Source organism: Grampus griseus (genome assembly GCF_964374135.1).
Source record: "Grampus griseus genome assembly, chromosome: X".
Classification (NCBI taxonomy): domain Eukaryota; kingdom Metazoa; phylum Chordata; class Mammalia; order Artiodactyla; family Delphinidae; genus Grampus; species Grampus griseus.
The window spans coordinates 75,110,352-75,133,805 of record NC_138999.1 but is presented as its reverse complement, the minus strand read 5'-3'; the positions used below and the strand labels follow the sequence as shown (position 1 = coordinate 75,133,805).

The window sequence follows — 23,454 nt, the reverse complement described above, 5'->3', positions numbered from 1 at the left end:
AAGGTCAACAAATGAAATAAATTATAAAGAAGAAAAAATAGAAATTCTGGTGCTGAAAAATGAGATGACTGAATTCAAAAACTCACTAGAATTTTCCATTGGAGACTCAAGCAAGCAGAAGAAAGAATAAGTGAACTTGAAGACAAGTGTTTTGAAATTATCATGTCTGAATGAAAAGAATGAAGAAAATTCAACAGAGTCTAAGGGACCTCTGAGACAACATCAAGTGGGTCAATATATGCATTTTGGGGGAAAAAGAAGAAGAAGAAGAAGAAGGAGAAGGAGAAGGAGAAGGAGAAGGAGAAGGAGAAGGAGAAGGAGAAGGAGAAGGAGAAGGAGAAGGAGAAGGAGAAGGAGAAGGAGAAGGAGAAGGAGAAGGAGAAGGAGAAGGAGAAGGAGAAGGAGAAGGAGAAGGAGAAGGAGAAGAAGAAGAAGAAGAAGAAGAAGAAGAAGAAGAAGAAGAAGAAGAAGAAGAAGAAGAAGAAGAAGAAGAAGAAGAAGAAGAAGGAGGAGGAGGAGGAGGAGGAAAGAGGAAGAAGAAGAAGAAGAAGAAGAAGAAGAAGAAGAAGAAGAAGAAGAAGAAGAAGAAGAAGAAGAAGAAGAAGAAGAAGAAGAAGAAGAAGAAGAAGAAGAAGAAGGAGGAGGAGGAGGAGGAGGAGGAGGAAAGAGGAAGAAGAAGAAGAAGAAGAAGAAGAAGAAGAAGAAGAAGAAGAAGAAGAAGAAGAAGAAGAAGAAGAAGAAGAAGAAGAAGAAGGAGAAGAAGAAGAAGAAGAAAGGGAGGAGAACAAGGGGGGAAGAGTAAGAAGAAATAGTTCTACAGTAATAGTAGGAGGATTTGACTTCCCACTTTCAATAATGGATAAAATAAACCAGACAGACGATCAGTAAGTACATGAAAGAAGAACAACATTATAGACCAAATGGACTTAGCAAACATATATAAAAATTTCTATTCCCCCAAAACTCAGAAGATATATTTTTCACAAGTAAGCATGGGACATTATCTAGGATAAAGCATATGTTAGGACATGAAACAAGTCTTAATACATTTAAAAAGGCTGAAAACATGCAAAGTCTTTTCACAGTGGAATGAAACTATAAATCAACAACAGAAGGAAAAGTGATATGTCCACACATATATGGAAATGAAAGTACATACACTTAACAAATGAGTCAAAGAATATATCATAAGGGAAATTAGAAAACATCTAGAGACAAGTGATAATGAAAACATGACTCATACAGAGTCTTCTGGAATGCAAAGAAAGCCATGATATGACATGGGGAATCAATAACTGTAAAGGTTTACACTTAAAAGGAAGAAAAATTGCAAGTCAAAAACCGAGCTATAGGAGAGGGGGAAGATGGTGGAAGAGTAAGACGCAATCACCTTCCTCCCCACAGATACACCAGAAATACATCTACACGTGGATCAACTCCTACAGAACACCTACTGAACACTGGCAGAAGACCTCAGACCTCCCAAAAGGCAAGAAACTCCCCACGTACCTGGGTAGGGCAAAAGAAAAAAGAAGAAACAGAGACAAAAGGATAGGGACAGGACCTGCACCAGTGGGAGGGAGCTGTGAAGGAGGAAAGGTTTTCACACACTAGGAATCCCCTTCGTGGGCTGAGACTGGGTGGCAGAGGGGAGAAGCTTTGGAGCCATGGAGGAGAGCACAGCAACAGGGGTGCGGAGGGCAAAGCGGAGAGATTCCCGCACAAAGGATCGGTGCCGACAGGCACTCACCAGCGCGAGAGGCTTGTCTGCTCACCCGCCGGGGAGAGTGGGGGCTGGGAGCTGAGGCTGGGGCTTCGGTTGGAGTGCAGGGAGAGGAATGGGGTTGGCGGCATGAGCACAGCCTGCAGGGGATTAGTGCACCACGGCTAGCCGGGAAGAAGTCCGGGGAAATGTCTGGACCTGCCGAAGAGGCAAGAGACTTTTTCTTCCCTCTTTGTTTCCTGGTGTGCAAGGAGAGAGGATTAAGAGTGCTGCTTAAAGGAGCAAGAGAGATGGGAGTGAGCCGCGGCAAACAGCGTGGACCCCAGAGACAGGCATGAGATGCTAAGGCTGCTGCCGCCGCCACCATGAAGCCTGTGTGCAAGCACATGTCACTATCCACACCTCCCCTACCGGGAGCCTGTGCAGCCCACCACAGCCAGGGTCCCGGGATCCAGGGCCAACTTCCCCGGTAGAACGCATGGCATATTCAGGCTGGTGCAAAACCACACTGGCCTCTGCTGCCGCAGGCTCGCCCACATCAGCACCCCTCCCTCCCCCCGGACTGAGTGAGCCAGAGCCACCAAAACATCTGCTCCTCTAACCCCGTCCTGTCTGCGCGAAGAACAGACGCCCTCCAGTGACCAACCTGCAGATGCAGGACCAAATCCAAAGCTGAGCTCCGGGAGCTGTGAGAACAAAGAAGAGAAAGGGAAATCTCTCCCAGAAGTCTCAGAAGCAGCAGATTAAAGCTCTACAATCAACTTCATGTACCCTGCATCTGTGGAATACCTGAATAGAAAATGAATCATCTCAAATTGAGGAGATGGACTTTGAGAGCAAGATTTATTATTTTTTTCCCTTTTCCTCTTTATGTGAGTGTGTATGTGTATTCTTCTGTGTGAGATTTTATCTGTATAGCTTTGCTATCACCCTTAGTCCTATGGTTCTATCTGTCCTTTTTTTCTTTTTTTTACTTAAAAATTAATTTTCTTAATAATTATTTATTATTTTAGTAAAATATACTAATAATATATATAATATAATGTATTATATTATATATAATATATTATAATAATTATTATATAAAATTATATCATTATAATATATCATATATATAATATATATATAATAATAATATCTTACTTTATTTTATTTTATCCTCCTTCTTTCTTTCTTTCTTTCTTTCATTCTAATTTTTCTCCCGTTTATTCTGAGCCATGTGGATGAAAGGCTCTTGGTGCTGCAGCCAGGAATAAGTGCTGTGCCTCTGAGTTGGGAGAGCCATCTTCAGGGCACTGGTCAACAAGAGACCTCCCAGCTCCACATAATATCAAATGGTGGAAATCTGCCAGAGATCTCCATCTCAACACCAGCACCCAACTTCACTCAATGACCAGCAAGCTACAGTGCTGGACACCCTATGCCAAACAACTAGCAAGAAAGGAACACAACCCCACCCATTAGCAGAGAGGCAGCCTAAAAGCACAATAAGTCCACAGACACCCCAAAACACACCACCAGACATGGAACTGCCCACCAGAAATACAAGATCCAGCCTCATCCACCAGAACACAGGCACTAGTCCACTCCACCAGGAAGCCTACATAATCCACTGAACCAGCTTTAGCCACTGGGGACAGACACCAAAAAGAACAGGAACTACGAACCTGCAGCCTGCAAAAAGGAGAGCCCACACACAGTAAGATAAGCAAAATGAGAAACAGAAAATCTCACAGCAGATGAAGGAGCAAGAGAAAAACCCACCAGACCTAACAAATGAAGAGGAAATAGGCAGTCTACCTGAAAAGGAATTCAGAATAATGATAGTAAAGATGATCCAAAATCTTGGAAATAGAATAGAGAAAATTCAAGAAACATTTAACAAGGACCTAGAAGAACTAAAGATGAAACCAGCAATGATGAACAACACAAGAAATGAAATTAAAAATACTGTAGATTGTATCAATAGCAGATTGACTGAGGCAGAAGAACGGATAAGTGACTTGGAAGATAAAATAGTGAAAATAAAAACTGTAGATCATAATAAAGAAAAAAGAATGAAAAGAACTGAGGACACTCTCAGAGACCTCTGGGACAACATTAAACAGAGCAGCATTCGAATTATAGGGGTCCCAGAAGAAGAAGAGGAAAACAAAGGAAATGAGAAAATATTTGAAGAGATTATAGATGAAAACTTTCCTAATATGGGAAAGGAAATAGTTAATCAAGTCCAGGAAGCACATAGAGTCCCATACAGGATAAATCCAAGGAGAAATACGCCAAGGCACATATTAATCAAACTCAAAAATTAAAAAAAAAGAAAGCATATTAAAAGCAGCAAGGGGAAAACAACAAATAACACACAAGGGAATCCCCATAAAGTTAACAGCTGATCTTTCAGCAGAAACTCTTGAACCCAGAAGGGACTGGAAGGACATATTTAAAGTAATGAAGGAGAAAAACCTACAACCAAGGTTACTCTAACCAGCAAGGATCTCATTCAGATTTGATGGAGAAATTAAAGCCTATACAGACAAGCAAAAGCTGAGAGAGTTCAGCACCACCAAACTAGCTGTACAACAAAAGCTAAAGGAACTTCTCTAGGAAAGAAACACAAGAGAAGGAAAAGACCTACAATCATGAAACCAAAACAATTAAGAAAATAGGAAGAGGAACATACATATTGATAATTACCTTAAACGTAAATAGAATAAATGCTCCCACCAAAAGACACAGACTGGCTGAATGGATACAACAACAAGACCCATATATATGCTGTCTACAAGAGACCCACTTCAGACCTAGAGACACATACAGATTGAAAGTAAGGGGATGGAAAAAGACATTCCATGCAAATGGAAACCAAAAGAAAGCTAGTGTAGCAATTCTCATATCAGATAAAAGGGACGTTAAAATAAAGACTATTAGAAGAGACAAAGAAGGACACTACATAATGATCAACAGATCGATCCAAGAGGAAGACATAAAAATGGTAAATAATTATGCACCCAACATAGGAGTACCTCAGTACATAAGGCAAATATTAACAGCCATAAAAGTAGAAATTGACAGTAACACATTCATAGTAGGGGACTTTAACACTCCACTTCCAACAATGGACAGATCATCCAAAATGAAAATAAATAAGGAAACATAAGCTTTAAATGATACATTAAACAAGATGGACTTAATTAATATTTATAGGACATTCCATCCAAAAAAAACAGAATACACATTTTTCTCAAGTGCTCATGGAACATTCTCCAGGATAGATCATATATTGGGTCATAAATCAACCCTTGGTAAATTTAAGAAAATTGAAATTGTATCAAGTTTCTTTTCCAATCACAACACAATGAGACTAGATATCAATTACAGGAAAAGGTCTTAAAAAATACAAACACATGGAAGCTAAACAATACACTACTTAATAAGGAAGTGATCACTGATGAAATCAAAGAGGAAATCAAAAAAATTCCTAGAAACATGACAATGGAGACATAATGACCCAAAACCTATGGGATACAGCAAAAGCAGTTCTAAGAGGGAAGTTTATAGAAATACAATCCTACCTTAAGAAACAGGAAACATCTCAAATAAACAACCTAACCTTGCACCTAAAGCAATTAGAGAAAGAAGAACAAAAAAAACCCACAGTTAGCAGAAGGAAAGAAAGCATAAATAACAGATCAGAAATAAATGAAAAAAAATGAAGGAAACAATAGCAAAGATCAATAAAACTAAAAGCTGGTTCTTTGAGAAGACAAATAAAATTCGTAAACCATTAGCCAGACTCATCAAGATAAAAAGGGAGAAGATGCAAGTCAATAGTATTAGAAATGAAAAAGGAGAAGTAACAACTGACACTGCAGAAATACAAAAGATCATGAGAGATTACTACAAGCAACTCTATGCCAATAAAATCGACAACCGGGAAGAAATGGAGGAATTCTTACAAATGCACAACCTGCCAGGACTAACCCAGGAAGAAATAGAGAATATGAACAGACTAATCACAAGCGCTGAAATTGGAGACTGTGATTAAAAATCTTCCAACAAACTAAAGCCACGGACCAGATGGCTTCACAGCCGAATTCTATCAAACACTTAGAGAAGAGCTAACACCTATCCTTCCCAAACACTTCCTAAATATAGCAGAGGGAGGAACACTCCCAAACTCATTTCACAAGGCCACCATCACCGTGATACCAAAACCAGACAAGGATGTCACTAAGAAAGAAAACTTCAGGCCAATATCACTGATGAACAGAGATGCAAAAATCCTGAAAAGAATACTAGCAAACAGAGTCCAACAGCACATTGAAAGGATCATACACCAGGATCAAGTGGGTTTTACTCCAGGAATGCAAGGATTCTTCAATATGTGCAAATCAATCAATGTGATACACCATATTAACAAATTGAAGGAGAAAAAACATATAATCATCACAATAGATGCAGAGAAAGCTTTCGACAAAATTCAACACCATTTTTGATAAAAACACTGCAGAAAGTAGGAATACAGGGAACTTTCCTCAACATAATAAAGGCCATATATGACAAACCCACAGCCAACATCATCCTCAATGGTGATAAACTGAAGCCATTTCCACTAAGATTAGGAAAAACACAAGGTTGCCCACAATCAACACTCTTATTCAACATAGTTTTGGAAGTTATAGCCACAGCAATCAGAGAAGAAAAGGAAATAAAAGGAATCCAAATCAGAAAAGAAGAAATAAAGTTGTCACAGTTTGCAGATGACATGATCCTATACATAGAGAATCCTAAAGATGCTACCAGAAAACTCCTAGATCTAATCATTGAATTTGGTAAAGTAGCAGGATACAAAATTAATGCACAGAAATCTCTGGCATTCCTATACACTAATGATGAGAAATCTGAAAGTGAAATGAAGAAAATACTCCCATTTACCATTGCAACAAAAAGAATAAAATATCTAGGAATAAACCTACCTAAGGAGAAAAAAGACCTGTATGCAGAAAATTATAAGACACTGATGAAAGAAATTAGAGATGATACAGATAGATCGAGAGATATATCATGTACTTGGATTGGAACAATCAATATTGTGAAAATGACTTTACTACCTAAAGCAATCTACAGATTCAGAGCAATCGCTATCAAACTACCACTGGCATTTTTCACAGAATAAAGCAAATAATTTCACAATTTGTATGGAAACACAAAAGACCCCGAATAGCCAAAGCAATCTTGAGAACGAAAAACGGAGCTGGAGGAATCAGGCTCACTGACTTCAGACTATATTACAAAGCTACAGAAATCAAGACAGTATGGTGTGGGAAAAAAAACAGGAAGATAGATCAATGGAACAGGATAGAAAGCCAAGAGATAAACCCATGCACATATGGTTACGTTATCTTTGATAAAGGAGGCAGGGAAGTACAGTGGAGAAAGAACAGCCTCTTCAATAAGTGGTGTGGGGAAAACTGGACAGGTACATGTAAAAGTATGGGATTACATCACTCCCTAACACCATACACAAAAATAAGCTCAAAATGGATTAAAGACCTAAATGTAAGGCCAGAAGTTATCAAACTCTTAGAGGAAATCACAGGAAGAACACTCTATGACATAAATCACAGCAAGATCCATTTTGACCCACCTCCTAGAGAAATGGAAATAAAAACAAAAATAAACAAATAGGACCTAATGAAATTTCAAAAGTTTTTCACAGCAAAGGAAACGAAAAACAAGACGAAAATCAACCCTCAGAATGGGAGAAAATATTTCCAAATGAAACAACTGACAAAGAATTTATCTCCAAAATTTATAAGCAGCTCATGCAGCTCAATAACAAAAAAACAAACAACCCAATCCAAAAATAGGAAGAAGACCTAAATAGACATTTCTCCAAAGAAGATATACAGACTGCCAACAAACACATGAAAGAATGCTCAACATCATTAATCATTAGAGAAATGCAAATAAAACTACAAAGATATATCACCTCACACCATTCAGAATGGTCATCATCAAAAAATCTAGAAACAATAAATGCTGGAGAGGGTGTGGAGAAAAGATAACACTCTTGCACTGCTGGTGGGAATGTGAATTGGTACAGCCACTATGGAGAACAGTATGGAAGTTCCTTAAAAAACTACAAATAGAACTACCATATGACCCAGCAATCCCACTACTGGGCATATACCCTGAGAAAACCATAATTCAAATAGACACATGTACCAAAATGTTCATTGCCGCTCTATTTACAATAGCCCGGAGCTGGAAACAACCTAAGTGTCCATCATCAGATGAATAGATAAAGAAGATGTGACATATATATACAATGGAGTATTACTCAGCCATAAAAAGAAACGAGATTGAGCTATTTGTAATGAAGTGGATAGACCTAGAGTTTGACATACAGAGTGAAGTAAGTCAGAAAGGGAAAGACAAATATTGTATGCTAACACATATATATGGAAATTAAGAGAAAAAAATGTCATCAAGAACCTAGGGGTAAGACAGGAATAAAGCCATAGACCTACTAGAGAATGGACTTGTGGATATGGGGAGGGAGAAGTGTGAGCTGTGAGAAAGCGAGAGAGAAGCATGGGCATATATACACTACCAAACGTAAGGTAGATAGCTAGTGGGAAGCAGGCACATAGCACAGGGAAATCAGCTCTGTGCTTTGTGACCACCTTGAGGTATTGGATAGGGAGGGAGGGAAGGAGGGAGACACAAGAAGGAGGAGATATGGGAACATATGTATATGTATAACAGACTCACCTGGTTATAGAGTAGAAACTAGCACACCATTGTAAAGCAATTATACTCCAATAAAGATGTAAAAAAAAATTAACAAAGTGATCACTGAAGAATTCAAAGAGAAAATCAAAAAATAACTAGAAACAAATGACAATGGAGACATGATGACCCAAAACCTATGGGATGCAGCAAAAGCAGTTCTAAAGGGAAGTTCATAGCAATACAAACCTACTTTATGAAAAAGGAGATATCTCTAATAAACAACCTAACCTTGCATCTAAAGCAAATAGAGAAAGAAGAACAAAAATACCCAAAGTTAGCAGATGGAAAGAAATCATAAAGATCAGATCAGAAATAAATGAAATGGAAATGAAGGAAACGATAGCAAAGATCAATAAAACTAAAAGCTGGTTCTTGCAGAAGATAAACAAAATTGATAAACCATTAGCCAGACTCATCAAGAAAAAGGGGAGGAGAATCAAATCAATTAAATTAGAAATGGAAACGGAGAAGTAACAACTGACACTGCAGAAATACGAAAGATCAAGAGAGATTACTACAAGCAACTCTATGCCAATAAAATGGACAATCTGGAAGAAATGGACAATTCTAAGAAATGCACAACCTGCCAAGACTGAATCAGGAAGAAATAGAAAATATGAACAGACCAATCACAAGCACTGAAATTAAAACTGTGATTAAAAATCTTCCAACAAACAAAAGCCCAGGACCAGATGGCTTCACAGGTGAATTCTATCAAACATTTAGAGAAGAGTTAACACCTATCCTTCTCAAACTCTTCCAAAATATAGCAGAGGGAGGAACACTCCCAAATTCATTCTACAAGGTCACCATCACCCTGATACCACAACCAGACAAGGATGTCACAAAGAAAGAAAACTACAGGCCAATATCACTGATGAAAATAGATGCAAAAATCCTCACCAAAATACTAGCAAACAGAATCCAACAGCACAATAAAAGGATCAGACACCATGATCAAATGGGGTTTATTCCAGGAATGCAAGGATTCTTCAATATATGCAAATCAATGAATGTGATACACCATATTAACAAATTGAAGGAGAAAAACCATATGGTCATCTCAATAGATGCAGGGAAAGGTTGAGAAAAATTCAACACCTATTTATGTTAAAAACCCTGCAGAAAGCAGGCATAGAGGGAATTTTCCTCAACATAATAATGGCCATATATGACAAACCCACAGCCAACATCGTCCTCAATGGTGAAAAACTGAAAGCATTTCTACTAAGATCAGGAACAAGACAAGGTTGCCCACTCTCAACAGTCTTATTCAACATAGTTTTGGAAGTTTTAACCACAACAATCAGAGAAAACAATGAAATAAAAGGAATCCAAATCAGAAAGGAAGAAGTAATGCTGTCAATGTTTGCAGATGACATAATAATATTCACAAAGAATCCTAAAGATGCTACCAGAAAACTCCTAGAGCTAATCAATGAATTTGGTAAAGTAGCATGAGACAAAATTAATGAACAGAAATCTCTGACATTTCTACACACTAATGATGAAAAATCTGAAAGTGAAATCAAGAAAACACTCCCATTTACCATTGCAAAAACACGAATAAAATATCTAGGAATAAACCTTCCTAAGGAGACAAAAGACCTGTATGCAGAAAATTATAAGACACTGATGAAAGAATTTAAAGGTGATACAAATAAGTGGAGAGGTATACCATGTTCTTGGATTGGAAGAATCAATATTGTGAAAATGACTCTACTACCCAAAGCAATTTACAGAGTCAAGGCAATCCCTACCAAACAACCACTGGCATTTTTCATAGAACTAGAACAAAAAAATTTAAAATTTGTATGGAAACACAAAAGATCCCGAATAGTCAAAGCAATCTTGAGAAAGAAAAACAGAGCTGGAGGAATCAGGCTCCCTGACTTCAGATAACACTACAAAGCTACAGTAATCAAGACAGTATGGTACTGGCACGAAAACAGAAAGATAGATCAATGGAACAGGAGAGAAAGCCCAGAGATAATCCCATGCACATATGATCACCTTATCTTTGATAAAGGAGGCAGGAATGTACAGTGGAGAAAGGACAGCCTCTTCAATAAGTGGTACTGGGAAAACTGGACAGATACATGTAAAACTATGAGATTAGAACACTCCCTAACACCATACACAAAAATAAGTTCAAAATGGATTAAAGACCTAAATGTGAGGCCAGAAACTATCAAACTCTTAGAGGAAACATAGGCAGAACACACTATATCATAAATCACAGCAAGATCCTTTTTGACTCACCTCCTAGAGAAATGGAAATAAACCAAAAATAAACAAATGGGACCTAATGAAACCTCAAAGCTTTTGCACAGCAAAGAAAACGATAAACAAGACCAAAACACAACCCTCAGAATGGGAGAAAATATTTCCAAATGAAGCAACTGGCAGAGGATTAATCTCCAAAATTAACAAGCATCTCATGCAGCTCAATAACAAAAAAACAAACAACCTAATCCAAAAATGGACAGAAGAGTTAAATAGACATTTTTCCAAAGAAGATATACAGACTGTCAACAAACACATGAAAGAATGCTCAACATAATTAATCATTAGAGAAATGCAAGTAAAACTACAAAGAGATATCACCTCACACCATTCAGAATGGCCATCATCAAAAAATCTAGAAACAATAAATGCTGGAGAGGGTGTGGAGAAAAGGGAACACTCTTGCAATGCTGGTGGGAATATGAATTGATACAGCCACTATGGAGAACAGTATGGAGGTTCCTTAAAAAACTACAAATAGAACTACTATATAACCAAGCAATCCCATTACTGGGCATATACCCTAAGAAAACCATAATTCATAAACAGTTATGTACCAAAATTTTCATTGCAGCTCTATTTACAATAGACAGGAGATGGAAACAACATAAGTGTCCATCATTGGATGAATGGATAATGAAGATGTGGCACATATATACAATGGAATATTACTGAGCCATAAAAAGAAATGAAATTGAGTTATTTGTAGTGAGTTGGATGGACCTATAGTCTGTTATACAGTGTGAAGTAAGTCAGAAAGAGAAAGACAGATACCATATGCTAACACATATATATGGAATGTAAGAAAAAATATGTCACGTAGAACCTAGGGGTAAGATGGGAATAAAGTCACAGACCTACTAGAGAATGGACTTGATGATATGGGGAGGGGGAAGGGTAAGCTGTGACAAAGTGAGAGAGTGGTATGGACATATATACACTACCAAACCTAAAATAGATAGCTAGTGGGAAACAGCCACATAGCACAGGGAGATCAGCTCAGCACTTTGTGACCACCTGAATGGGTGGGATAGGGTGGGTGGAAGGGAGGGAGATTCAAGAATGAGGAGATATGGGAACATATGTATATGTATAACTGATTCACTTTGTTATAAATCAGAAACTAACACACCATTGTAAAGCAATTATATTCCAATAAATATGTAAAAAAAAAACCAAAATACTAAAAGAAAAACAACAAAAAACCCTGCAAAAAACCTTACTTTACACCTTAATAAACTAGAAAAGAAGAGTAACTAAACCCAAAGCTAGTATAAGGTAGGAAATAATAGAGATTAGATCATAGATAAATAATATAGAGAAAACAAAACAATAGAGAAAATCAATGAAATTATGAGTTGGTTCTGCAAAACATCAAAATTGATAAACTGTTAGCTAGATTGAGTATGAGAAGAAGACAAAACTCCCATAAAATCAAATGAAAGAGGCAGCAATTAGTGCTGATTTTACAGAAAGTAAGGATTATAAAAGTACTATCAAGAATTGTTCACTAACAATTTGATTAACCATCATGAAATGGACAAATTTCTAGAAACACACAACCTATCAAGATTGAACCATTAGAAAATTTCTATTTTTAAGATGAAATGGAAAATCTGAATAGACCTCTAATGGTAAGGAGATCAAAAGTATCCCAACAAAGTACAGTTCATCCTCAAACAACATGAGTGTTAGGGGCACCAACTCTATGTAGAGTCAAAAATTCGTGTATAGCTTTACAGTCCTCCCTCCATATCCATGGTTCCACATTTTTGGATTTAACTAACCAAGGATTGTATAGTACTGTAGTACATATTTATTGAAAAAAAACTGTACATCTAAGTAGACCTGTGCAGTTCAAACCTATGTTGTTCAAGGGTCAACTGTATTCAAAAATCTCCCAAAAAAGAAAAGCCTAGGGTCAGATGACTTTACTGTTGAATTTTACTTTAGATTTAGAAAAGAATTAACACCATTTTTTCTCAAAATCTTCCAAAAAATTAGAGAAGAGGTAACACTTACTCATTCTATAAGGCCAGCATTGCACTGATACCAAAGCCAGACACTATAAGAAAACTACATACCAATACTCCTAATAAATACTGATGTAAAAAATTTTCAACATAAAACTAGCAAATTGAATTCACCAGCATTATTAATTTGATTATTCATCATAATAATGTGGGATTTATTCCTGGAATGCAACAATGGGCTATCATACGAAAATCAATCCATGCAACACACCACAATGACAGAATGAAGGGGGAAAAACATATGATTATCTCAACTTATGCAAAAAAATTATGTGACAAAGTTCATCACCCTTTAATGATTAAAAACCCTACCCAAAGCAGGAATAGAATGAAACCAACTCAACATAATAACGGCCATATGTGGAAAACCCAGATCTATCATATTCAATGGGGAAAGACCGAAGGCTTTCTCTCTAAGATCAAAAACAAGACAATAATAAGAATTTTCACTACTTCTATTCAACATAATACTGAATTACTAGTTAGAATTGGAAGAGAAATAAAATGCATCCACACTGGAAAGGAAGAAATTAAAGAAGACACCAATAGGTGGAAAGATACCACGTGTTCCTGGATTAGAAGACTCAATGTTGTTAAGATGTCAATATCACCCAAGTGATCTACAGATTCAATGCAACATCTATCACAACCCCAATAACATTTTTTTGCAGGAATAGAAATATCCATTATAAACCCATATGGAATCTCAGATACCCAGAGTAGCCAAAATAATTTTGAAAAAAGATGGAGAGAGATTGACATATCACACTTCTTGATTACAAAACTTATTAGAAAGCTACAGTAATAAAGAGTGTGGTACTGGCATGATAACAGATGTAGTTACCAATGAAATAGAATACAGAGCCCAGAAATAAACCCTCACATTCATGGTCAAATAATTTTTGACATTGGGGCCAGGAAGATTCAATGGGGAAAGGACTGTTGTTCCAGCTGCTTCAAAGGCTGATGGGAAAACGGAATATCCACATATAAAATAATGAAGTTGGATCGTTACCCTACTCCATATATAAAAAATTTACTCAAACAGATCAAAGGCCTGAACATAAGACCTAAAACAGTAAAATTCTTATATGAATACATAGGGGAAATTATTTATAACATTGGATTTGAAATGATCTTTTGGATATGAGTCTAAAAGTACAATGTATGAAAAAAATAGATAAATAGGATTTAATATAAAAATTTGCACATCAAAGTGTGCTATCATCAGAATGAAAAAGCAACTGATGGAATGAAAGAAACAATTTGCAAATCACATATCCAACAAGGGGTTAATATAGAGAATATATGAAGAATTCCTATAATTCAACAGCAAAAAGGAAAACAACCTGATTAAAAGATGGGCAAAAGACTGGAATATGCCTTTCTATAAAGAAGATATAAAAATGGCCAATAGCACCTGTTAAGATGTGCAACATATCTAATCATTAGAGAAACTCAAATCACAACCACAAAAAGGTACTACTTCAAATCCATTGGGATAGCCATGAAAAACAAAAGAAAACAATGTTGGTGAAGATGTACAGAAATCTGAATACTTCTGTTTTGTTGGTGGCAATAGAAAATGGTGTAGCTGAAATGGAAAACAGTATGGTGGTCCCACAAACATTTAAAAATAGGGAGGACCTTCAAGATGGCAGAGGAATAAGATGTAAAGATCACCTTCCTCTCCACAAATACATCAAAAATACATCTACATGTGGAACAACTCCTACAGAACACCTACTGAACACTGGCAGAAGGCCTCAGACTTCACAAAAGGCAAGAAACTCCCCATGTACCTGGGTAGGGCAAAAGAAAAAAGAAAAAAACAGAGGCAAAAGAATATGGATGGGACATGCACCTCTGAGAGGGAGCAGGGAAGGGGGAAAAGTTTCCACACACTAGGAAGCCCCTTCACTGGTGGAAATGGGGGGTGGGCGGGAGGGAAGCATTGGAGCCACAGAGGAGAGCACAGCTAAAGGTGCAGAGGGCAAAGCAGAGAGATTCCCGCACAGAGGATCAGTGCTGACCAGCACTCACCAGCCTGAGAGGCTTGTCTCCTCACTTGCTGGGGCGGGTGGGGGCTGGGAGCTGAGACTCGGGATTCAGAGGTCAGATTCCAGGAAAATGACTGGGGTTTGCTGCGTGAACACAGCCTGAAGGGTGCTAGTGCGCCACAGCTAGCTGGGAAGGAGTATGGGAAAAAGTCTGGAAATGCCTAAGATTCAGTAGACTATTTTTCTGGGGTGCACGAGGAGAGGAGATTCAGAACACTGCTTAAACAAGCTTCAGAGACAGGCGCGAGCCACGTCTATCAGTGTGGACAACAGAGACAGGCATGAAATTCTAAGGCTGCTGCTGCAGCCAACAAGAAGCCAGTGTGTAAGCATAAGTCACTATCCACACCTCCCCTCCCAGGAGCCTGTGCAGCCCACCACTGCCAAAGTCCCATGATCCAGGGACAACTTCCCCAGGAGAACACATGGCATGCCCCAGTCTGTTACAATATCACACTGGTCTCTGCCACCACAGGCTCACTGTGCATTCCGTACCCCTGACTCCCCCTGCCTGAGTGAGTCAGAGTCCGCTAGTCAACTGCTCCCTTTAACTCCCTCCTGTCTTCGTGAAAAACAGATGCCCAAGGGTGACATACATGCAGAGGCGGGGCAAAATCCAAAGCTGAACACCAGCAGCTGTGCAAACAAAGAAGTGAAAGGGAAATTTCTCTGTGCAGCCTCAGGAGTAGTGGATTGTATCTCCACAATCAAATTGATGTACCCTGCATCTGTGGAATACCTGAATAGACAATGAATCATCCCAAAATTGAGGCAGTGGACTTTGGGAGCAACAGTTGACTTTGGGTTTGCTGTATGCGACTGACTAGATTCTGATTTCATGTTTATATTGGTATAGGTTTTAGTGCTTGTAATCATTGGTGGATTTGTTGATTGGTTTGGTTGCTCTCATATTTTTTATTAAACTGTTTTTATTTTTATTTCAATATTTTTTAATTTTTTTAATTTTAATAACTTTATTTTATTTTCTTATTTTATTTTTTTTTCTACATGTTCTTCTGAGCTGTGTGGCTGACAGGGTCTTGGTGTTCTGGCCAGGTGTGAGGCCTGAGAGTCTGAGGTGGGAGGGCCGAGTTCAGGATATTAGTCCACCAGAAAACTCTTGGCCCCATGTAATATCAAATGGCGAAAGCTCTCCCAGAGATCTCAGTCTCAATGCTAACACCCAGCTCCAGTCAATGACCAGCAAGCTCCAGTGCTAGACACACCATGCCAAACAACTAGCAAGACAGGAACACAACACCACCCATTTGCAGAAAGTCTGCCTAAAATCATACTAATTTCACAGATACCACAAAACACACCACCAGATGCAGCCCTGCCCACCAGAAATATAAGGTCCAGGCCCACCCACCAGAACATAAGCATCAGTCCCTACCACCAGGAAGCCAACACAAGCCACAGAACCAACCTTACCCATAGGGGGCAGACACCAAAAACAATGGGAACTATGAACCTGCAGCCAGAAAAAAGGAGACCCCAAACACAGTAAGTTAAGCAAAATGGGAAGACAGAGAAATATGCAGCAGATGAATGAGCAAGGTAAAAACCCACCACACCAAACAAATGAAGAAGAAATAGGCAGTCTACCTGAAAAAGAATTCAGAGTAATGATAGTAAAGATGATGCAGAATCTTGGATATAGAATGGAGAAAACACAAGAAACATTTAACAAGGACATAGAAGAACTAAAGAGGAAACAAAAAATGAGAAACCACACAATAAATGACATTAAAAATTCTCTAGAAGGAGAATAACTGAGGCAGAAGAAAGTAAAAGTGACTGGAAGTCAAAAGAGTGAAAATAACTATCACAGAGCAGAATAAAGAAAAAAGAATGAAAAGAATTGAGGACAGTCTCAGAGACCTCTGGGACAACATTAAATGCACCAATATTCAAATTATAGAGGTCCCAGAAGAAGAAGAGACAAAGAAAGGGAATGAGAAAATATTTGAAGAGACTATAGTTGAAAACTTCCCTAATATGGGAAAGGAAATAGTCAATAAAGTCCAGGAAGGGTAGAAAGACCCATACAGGATAAATCCAAGGAGAAACACGCCAAGACACATATTAATCAAACTATGAAAAATTAAATACAAAAAAAAAAATTAAAAGCAGCAAGGGAAAAGCAACAAATAACATACAAGGGAATATCCATAATGTTAACAGTTGACCATCAGCAGAAACTCTGCAAGCCAGAAAGCAGTGGCAGGATATATTCAAAGTGATGAAAGGGAAAAAACTACAAGCAAGATTTCTCTACCCAGCAAGGATCTCATTCAGATTCAACGGAAAAATTAAAACTTTACAGACAAGCTAAAGTAAAGAGAATTCAGCATCACCAAACCAGCTTTACAACAAATGCTAAAGGAACTTCTCTAGGCAGGAAACACAAGAGAAGGAAAAGAGCTACAATAGCAAACCCAAAACAATTAAGAAAATGGTAATAGGAACATACATATAAATGATTACCTTAAATGTAAATGGATTAAATACTCATACTAAAAGACAGACTGGCTAAATGGATACAAAAACCAGACCCGTATATATGCTGTCTAAAAGAGACCCACTTCAGACCTAGGAACACATAAAGACTGAAAGTGAGGGGATGGAAAAAGTTATTCCATGCAAATGGAAAGCAAAAAAAGCTGGAGTAGGAATTCTTATATCAAACAAAATAGACTTTAAAATAAAGACTGCTACAAGAGACAAAGAAGGACACTAAATAACGATCAAGGGATCAATCCAAGAAGAAGGTATAACAATTGTAAATATGCACCAAACATAGGAACATCTCAATACATAAGCCCAAAGTTAATAGCCATAAAAGGGGAAATCAACAGTAACAAAATCACAGTAGAAGATTTTAACACCCCACTTGCACCAATGGACAGATCATACAAAATGGAAATAAATAAGGAAACACTTTAAATGACACATTAAATAAAATGGACTTAATTGATATTTATAGGACATTCCATACAAAAACAACAGAATACACTTTCTTCTCAAGTGCTCATGAAACATTCCCCAGGATAGATCATATCTTGGGTCACAAATTAAGCCTTGGTAAATTTAAGAAAATTTAAGTCATATCAGGTTTCTTTTCTGACCAAAACGCTATGAGACTAGATATCAATTACAGGAAAAATAAACTGTAAAAAAGGCAAACACATGGAGACTAAATAATACACTGCTAAATATCCAAGAGATCACTGAAGAAATCAAAGAGGAAATCAAAAGCTACCTAGAAACAAATGACAATGAAAACACGATGACTCTACACTTACAAGACACAGCAAAAGCAGTTCTAAGAGGGAAGTTTATCGCAATAAAATCCTATCTTAAGAAACAAATAAAATCTCAAAAAAACAACTTAACCTTACACCTAAGCAATTAGAGAAAGAAGAACAAAGAAAACCCAAACTTAGCAGAAGGAAAGAAATCATAATAATCAGAACAGAAATAAAAGAAAAAGAAATGAAAGAAACAATAGCAAAGTTCAATAAGACTAAAAGCTGATTCTTTGAGAAGATAAATAAAATTGATAAAAAAAAATAGCCAGACTCATCAAGAAAATAAGGGAGAAGACTCAAATCAACAGAATTAGAAATGAAAAAGGAGAAGTAACAACTGACACTGTAGACATACAAAGGATCAAGAGAGATCACTAAAAGCAACTATATGCCAATAAAATGGACAACCAGGAAGAAATAGACAAATTTTTGAAAAGCCCAACTTTCTGAGACTGAACCAGGAAGAAATATAAACAGATTAATTACAAGCACTGAAATGGAAACTCTGATTAAAAATCTTCAAACAAACAAAAGCCCAGGACCAGTTGGCTTCACAGACGAATTCTATCAAACATTTAGAGTAGAGCTAACACCTATACTTCTCAAACTCTTCCAAAATATAGTAAGAGAAAGAGCAGTCCGAAACTCATTCTACGAAGCCACCATCATCCTGATACCAAAACCAGAAAACGATTTCACAAAAAAAGGAATTTACAGGCCAATATCACTGATGAACATAGATGCAAAAATCATCAACAAAATACTAGCAAACGGAATCCAACAACTCATAAAAAAGATCATACACCATGATTAAGTGGGGTTTATCCCAGGAATGCAAGGATTCTTCAACATATGCAAATCAATCAATGTGATACCCATATTATCAAATTGAAGGATAAAAACCATATGATCATCTCAATAGATGCAGAAAAATATTTTGACAAAATTTAACACCCATTTATGATAAAACTCTCCAGAAAGTAGGCATAGCGGGAACTTAACCCAACATAATAAAGGCTATATATGAGAAACCCACAGCCAACATCATTCTCAATGGTGAAAAACAGAAAACATTTCGACTAAGATCTGAAAGAAGACAGGGTTGCCCACTCTCACCACTATTATTCAACATAGTTTTGGAAGTTTTGTCCACAGCAATCAGAGAAGAAAAATAAATAAAAGGAATGCAAATCGGAAAAGAAGAAGTAAAGCTGTCACTGTTTGCAGATGACATGATACTATACATAGAGAATCCTAAAGATGCTACCACAAAACTACTAGAGCTCATTAATGAATTTGGTAAGTAGCAGGATACAAAATTTATGCACAGGAATCTCTCGCATTCCTATTCACTAATGCTGAACAATCTGGAAGAGAATTTAAGGAAACACTCCCATTTACCTTTGCAACAAAAGGAATAAAATACCTAGGAATAAACCTACCTAAGGAGACAAAAGGCCTGTATGCAGAAAACTATAAGACACTGCTGAAAGAAATTAAAGATGATACACACAGTTGGAGAGATACACCATGTTCTTGGATTGGAAGAATCAACACTGTGAAAATGACTGTACTCCCAAAGCAATCAACAGATTCAATGCAATCCCTATCAAGCCACCAATGGCATTTTTCACAGAACTAGAACAAAATTTTCACAATTTGTATGGAAACACAAAAGTTCCCAAATAGCCAAAACAATCTTGACAAAGAAAAATGGAGCTGGAGGAATCAGGCTCCCTGACTTCAGATTATACTACAAATCTACAGTAATCAAGACAGTATGGTACTGACACAAAAACAGAAATATAGATCAATGGAACAGGATAGAAAGCCCAGAGATAAGCCTACGCACATATGGACACTGTATCTTTGATAAAAGAAGCAAGAATATACAATGGAGAAAAGACAGCCTCTTCAATAAGTGTTGCTGGGAAATTTGGACAGCTACACATAAAAGAATGAAATTAGAACACTCCCTAACACCATACACAGTAATAAACACAAAATGGATAAAAGACCTAAATGTTTATATTCCAGACACTACAAAACTCTTAGAGGAAAACATAGGCAGAACACTCTAAGACATAAATCACAGCAAAATCCTTTTTGACCCACCTCTTAGAGAAATCTAAATAAAAAGGAAAAGAAGCTAATGGGACCTAATGAAACTTAGAAGATTTTGCACAGCAAAGGAAACCATAAACCAGATGAAAAGACAACCCTATGAATGGGAGAAAATATTTGGAAATGAAGCAACTGACAAAAGATTAATTTCCAAAATATACAAGCAGCTCATGCAACTCGATTTCAAAAAAACAAAAACAAAAAAATCCAAAAATGGGCAGAAGACCCAAATAGACATTTCTCCAAAGAAGTTATACAGATTGCTGACAAACACATGAAAGGATGTTCAACATCACTGATCATTAGAGAAATACAAATCAAAACTATAATGAGTTATCACCTCACACCAGTCAGAATGGCCATCATCAAAAAATCTACAGGCAATAAATGCTGGAGAGGGTGTGGAGAAAAGGGTACCCTCTTGCACTTTTGGTAGGAATGTAAATTGATAAAGTTGCTATGGAGAACAGTATGGAAGTTCCTTAAAAAACTAAAAATAGAACTACCATATAACCAAGCAATCCCATTACTGGGCATATACCCTAAGAAATCCATAATTAAAAGGGTCATGTACCACAATGTTCATTGCAGCACTATTTACAATAGCCAGGAGATGGAAGCAACCTAAGTGTCCATTGATAGATGAATGGATAAAGAAGATGTGGTACATATATACAATGGAATATTATTCAGCCATAAAAAGAAATGAAACTGAGTTATTTGTAGTGAGTTGGATGGACCTAGAGTCGGTCATACATAGTGAAGTAAGTCAGAAAGAGAAAAACAAATACCGTATGCTAACACATATATATGGAATCTAAATTAAAAAAAAATTGTTCTGAAGAAGCTAGGGGAAGGACAGGAATAAAGATGCAGATGTAGAGAATGGACTTGAGGACATGGGGAGGGGAAGGGTAAGCTGGGACACAGTGGGAGTGTGGCATGGACATATATACACTACCAAATGTGAAATAGATAGCTAGTGGGAAGAAGTAGCACAGCACTGGGAGGTCGGCTTGGTGCTTTGTGACCCCCTAGAGGGATGGTCTAGGGAGCGTGGCAGGGAGATGAAAGAGGGAAGGGATATGGGGATATATGTATACGTATAGCTGATTCACTTTGTTATACAGCAGAAACTAACACACCATTGTAAAATGGTTATACTCCAATAATGATGTTAAAAATAAAACATTTAAAAATAGAATTGCCATATGATAAAGCAACTCTACTTCTGTGTATATACCCAGAAGAATTGAAAGCAAAGACTCAAACAGATATTTGTACACCTATATCCTAGCAGCATTATTCACAGTAGACAAAAGGTGGAGCAACACATTTGTGCATTGACAAATGAATGGATAAAGAAAATGATGCTGTATGTACATATAATATAATATTTTTCAGTTTTAAAAGGAAAGGAAATTTGGATAAATGCTATAACATGGATGAGACTTGAACAATTATTGCTAGGCTAAGTAAAATAAGCCAGACACAAAAGGATTATGTATTATTCCACTTTTATGAGGTACCTAGGATTATGAAATTCATAGAAAAGGAAAGTAAAATGGTGGCTGCCAGTGACTGAGGTGAGGGAAGAATGGGGATTTGTTTTTTAATAAGGATGGAGTTTCCGCTTGAGGAAATGAAAAAAAAATTTCTGGAGGTGAATGATGGTAATGTTTTCACAACGATGTAAATGTATTTAATGCCACTGAATTGTGCAGTTAAAAATGGTTAAAAGTGTAAATTTTATGTGATGTATGTTTTGCCACACTAAAAATATCTAGCATAATGAAGAGGTGATCAACTACTACTTTGCTAACTTTGGGGAAAACTGATATGGATAATCTCAGTGTCACATATATTTGACTATAATATATTATATATTGAGACAGTAATTGAACTCTTTTATGTTTTGCATAATGTTAAATTAAAATTTGTTTGCATCTCTTAAGATCCAATGTCAGGAAAAGCATTCCAGATATACACTGAGTAGCAGGGAGCTGGTCACTTATGATTAAACTTTAAAAAACAGAAAAAAAAGGAAAAAGTCTATCATAAATCAATTATTCCCTATAAGAAATGAAGTATTAACATCATCGATTATGCTTTTCAGAAGAAAACATAATATTCGTATTCTTTCCTTTAGTCTTTTTTCCCTACATTATATCCTACATATCACTGTAAATCAATTTCCCCCAAATTATTTTCTTTGTGATATTCCATTTCTCCAAATTTAATTATCCTTTTGCCTACAAGATGAAATCCAAAAGTTTCCACCTTGACATTTCAGGCTATCAGAAAATCTGGTGCTTAATTGTGTTTTTGAATTGTTCTTCCAAATTGTTTCAACCTAAAGTCTCTGCTCATATCTATGAAGGTTTCTCCTTTATATTCAGGGTTTTGGCTGTGCTTTTTCCTAGACCTGAAATTCCCTCCATTCTTTTTTATGCCTACAAAGTACAAATTCTATCTTGTTCATGAATTTCCCTTGAGGACTCCATTCGTATTGATCTCTGTCTTCTGAATTCTGATAACTTTACTGACTGTAAATTTGTCACTGGAACATGGTTAATATTATCAACTGTTATGTTTGTGCATATAGATATATATTTTTCTATCTTGAAAGGGAATATGAATGGTAAAACAACAAAGTAATATGACTGACATTTAAAAAAACAGTGCGCTTTATTTGTCCAGATGCATGTCTCCCATTCAAAGAAGTTACCTTTGGGAAATTAAATACTTAATGCAATAGAGTCATTGTTCAAAACATTATTAACACTTCTCTTTGGGAAATCTTTCAGTTTATTTTGTAGTGATAAGCCTTCATCCTTTGAGGATTGATTTTGTTTTCAAAACAGTAAAGTTATTTTGATTTGAGCTGGTAAATAGTTGAATGACATAGCTTGTAATAAAATTTATTTATTCTTACATTTTTTTGTCTCATTTTACAGGGTGACTATCAAATGATAAAACAACACATTCTTTTTATACATTTCTTATGATGAATCTGGAATGCATAAGGAGGATTTCTTCACAATATTTCAGGCCTAGGAGTAAGTGTACAACTTTACAAAGGATTATACCGCTGTAAGAATTAATACTTATTTGTA

The 23,454-nt window shown here is 36.8% G+C and overlaps 1 protein-coding gene across 3 annotated transcripts in view; it reads right to left on the bottom strand.

The window, feature by feature from the left end:
- Positions 1-23,454, bottom strand: part of KLHL4 (kelch like family member 4) — a gene marked incomplete at its 5' end in the record, with an annotated part of 112,999 nt that overhangs the window by 7,168 nt on the left and 82,377 nt on the right. The gene's annotated exons all lie outside the window — the stretch shown is intronic.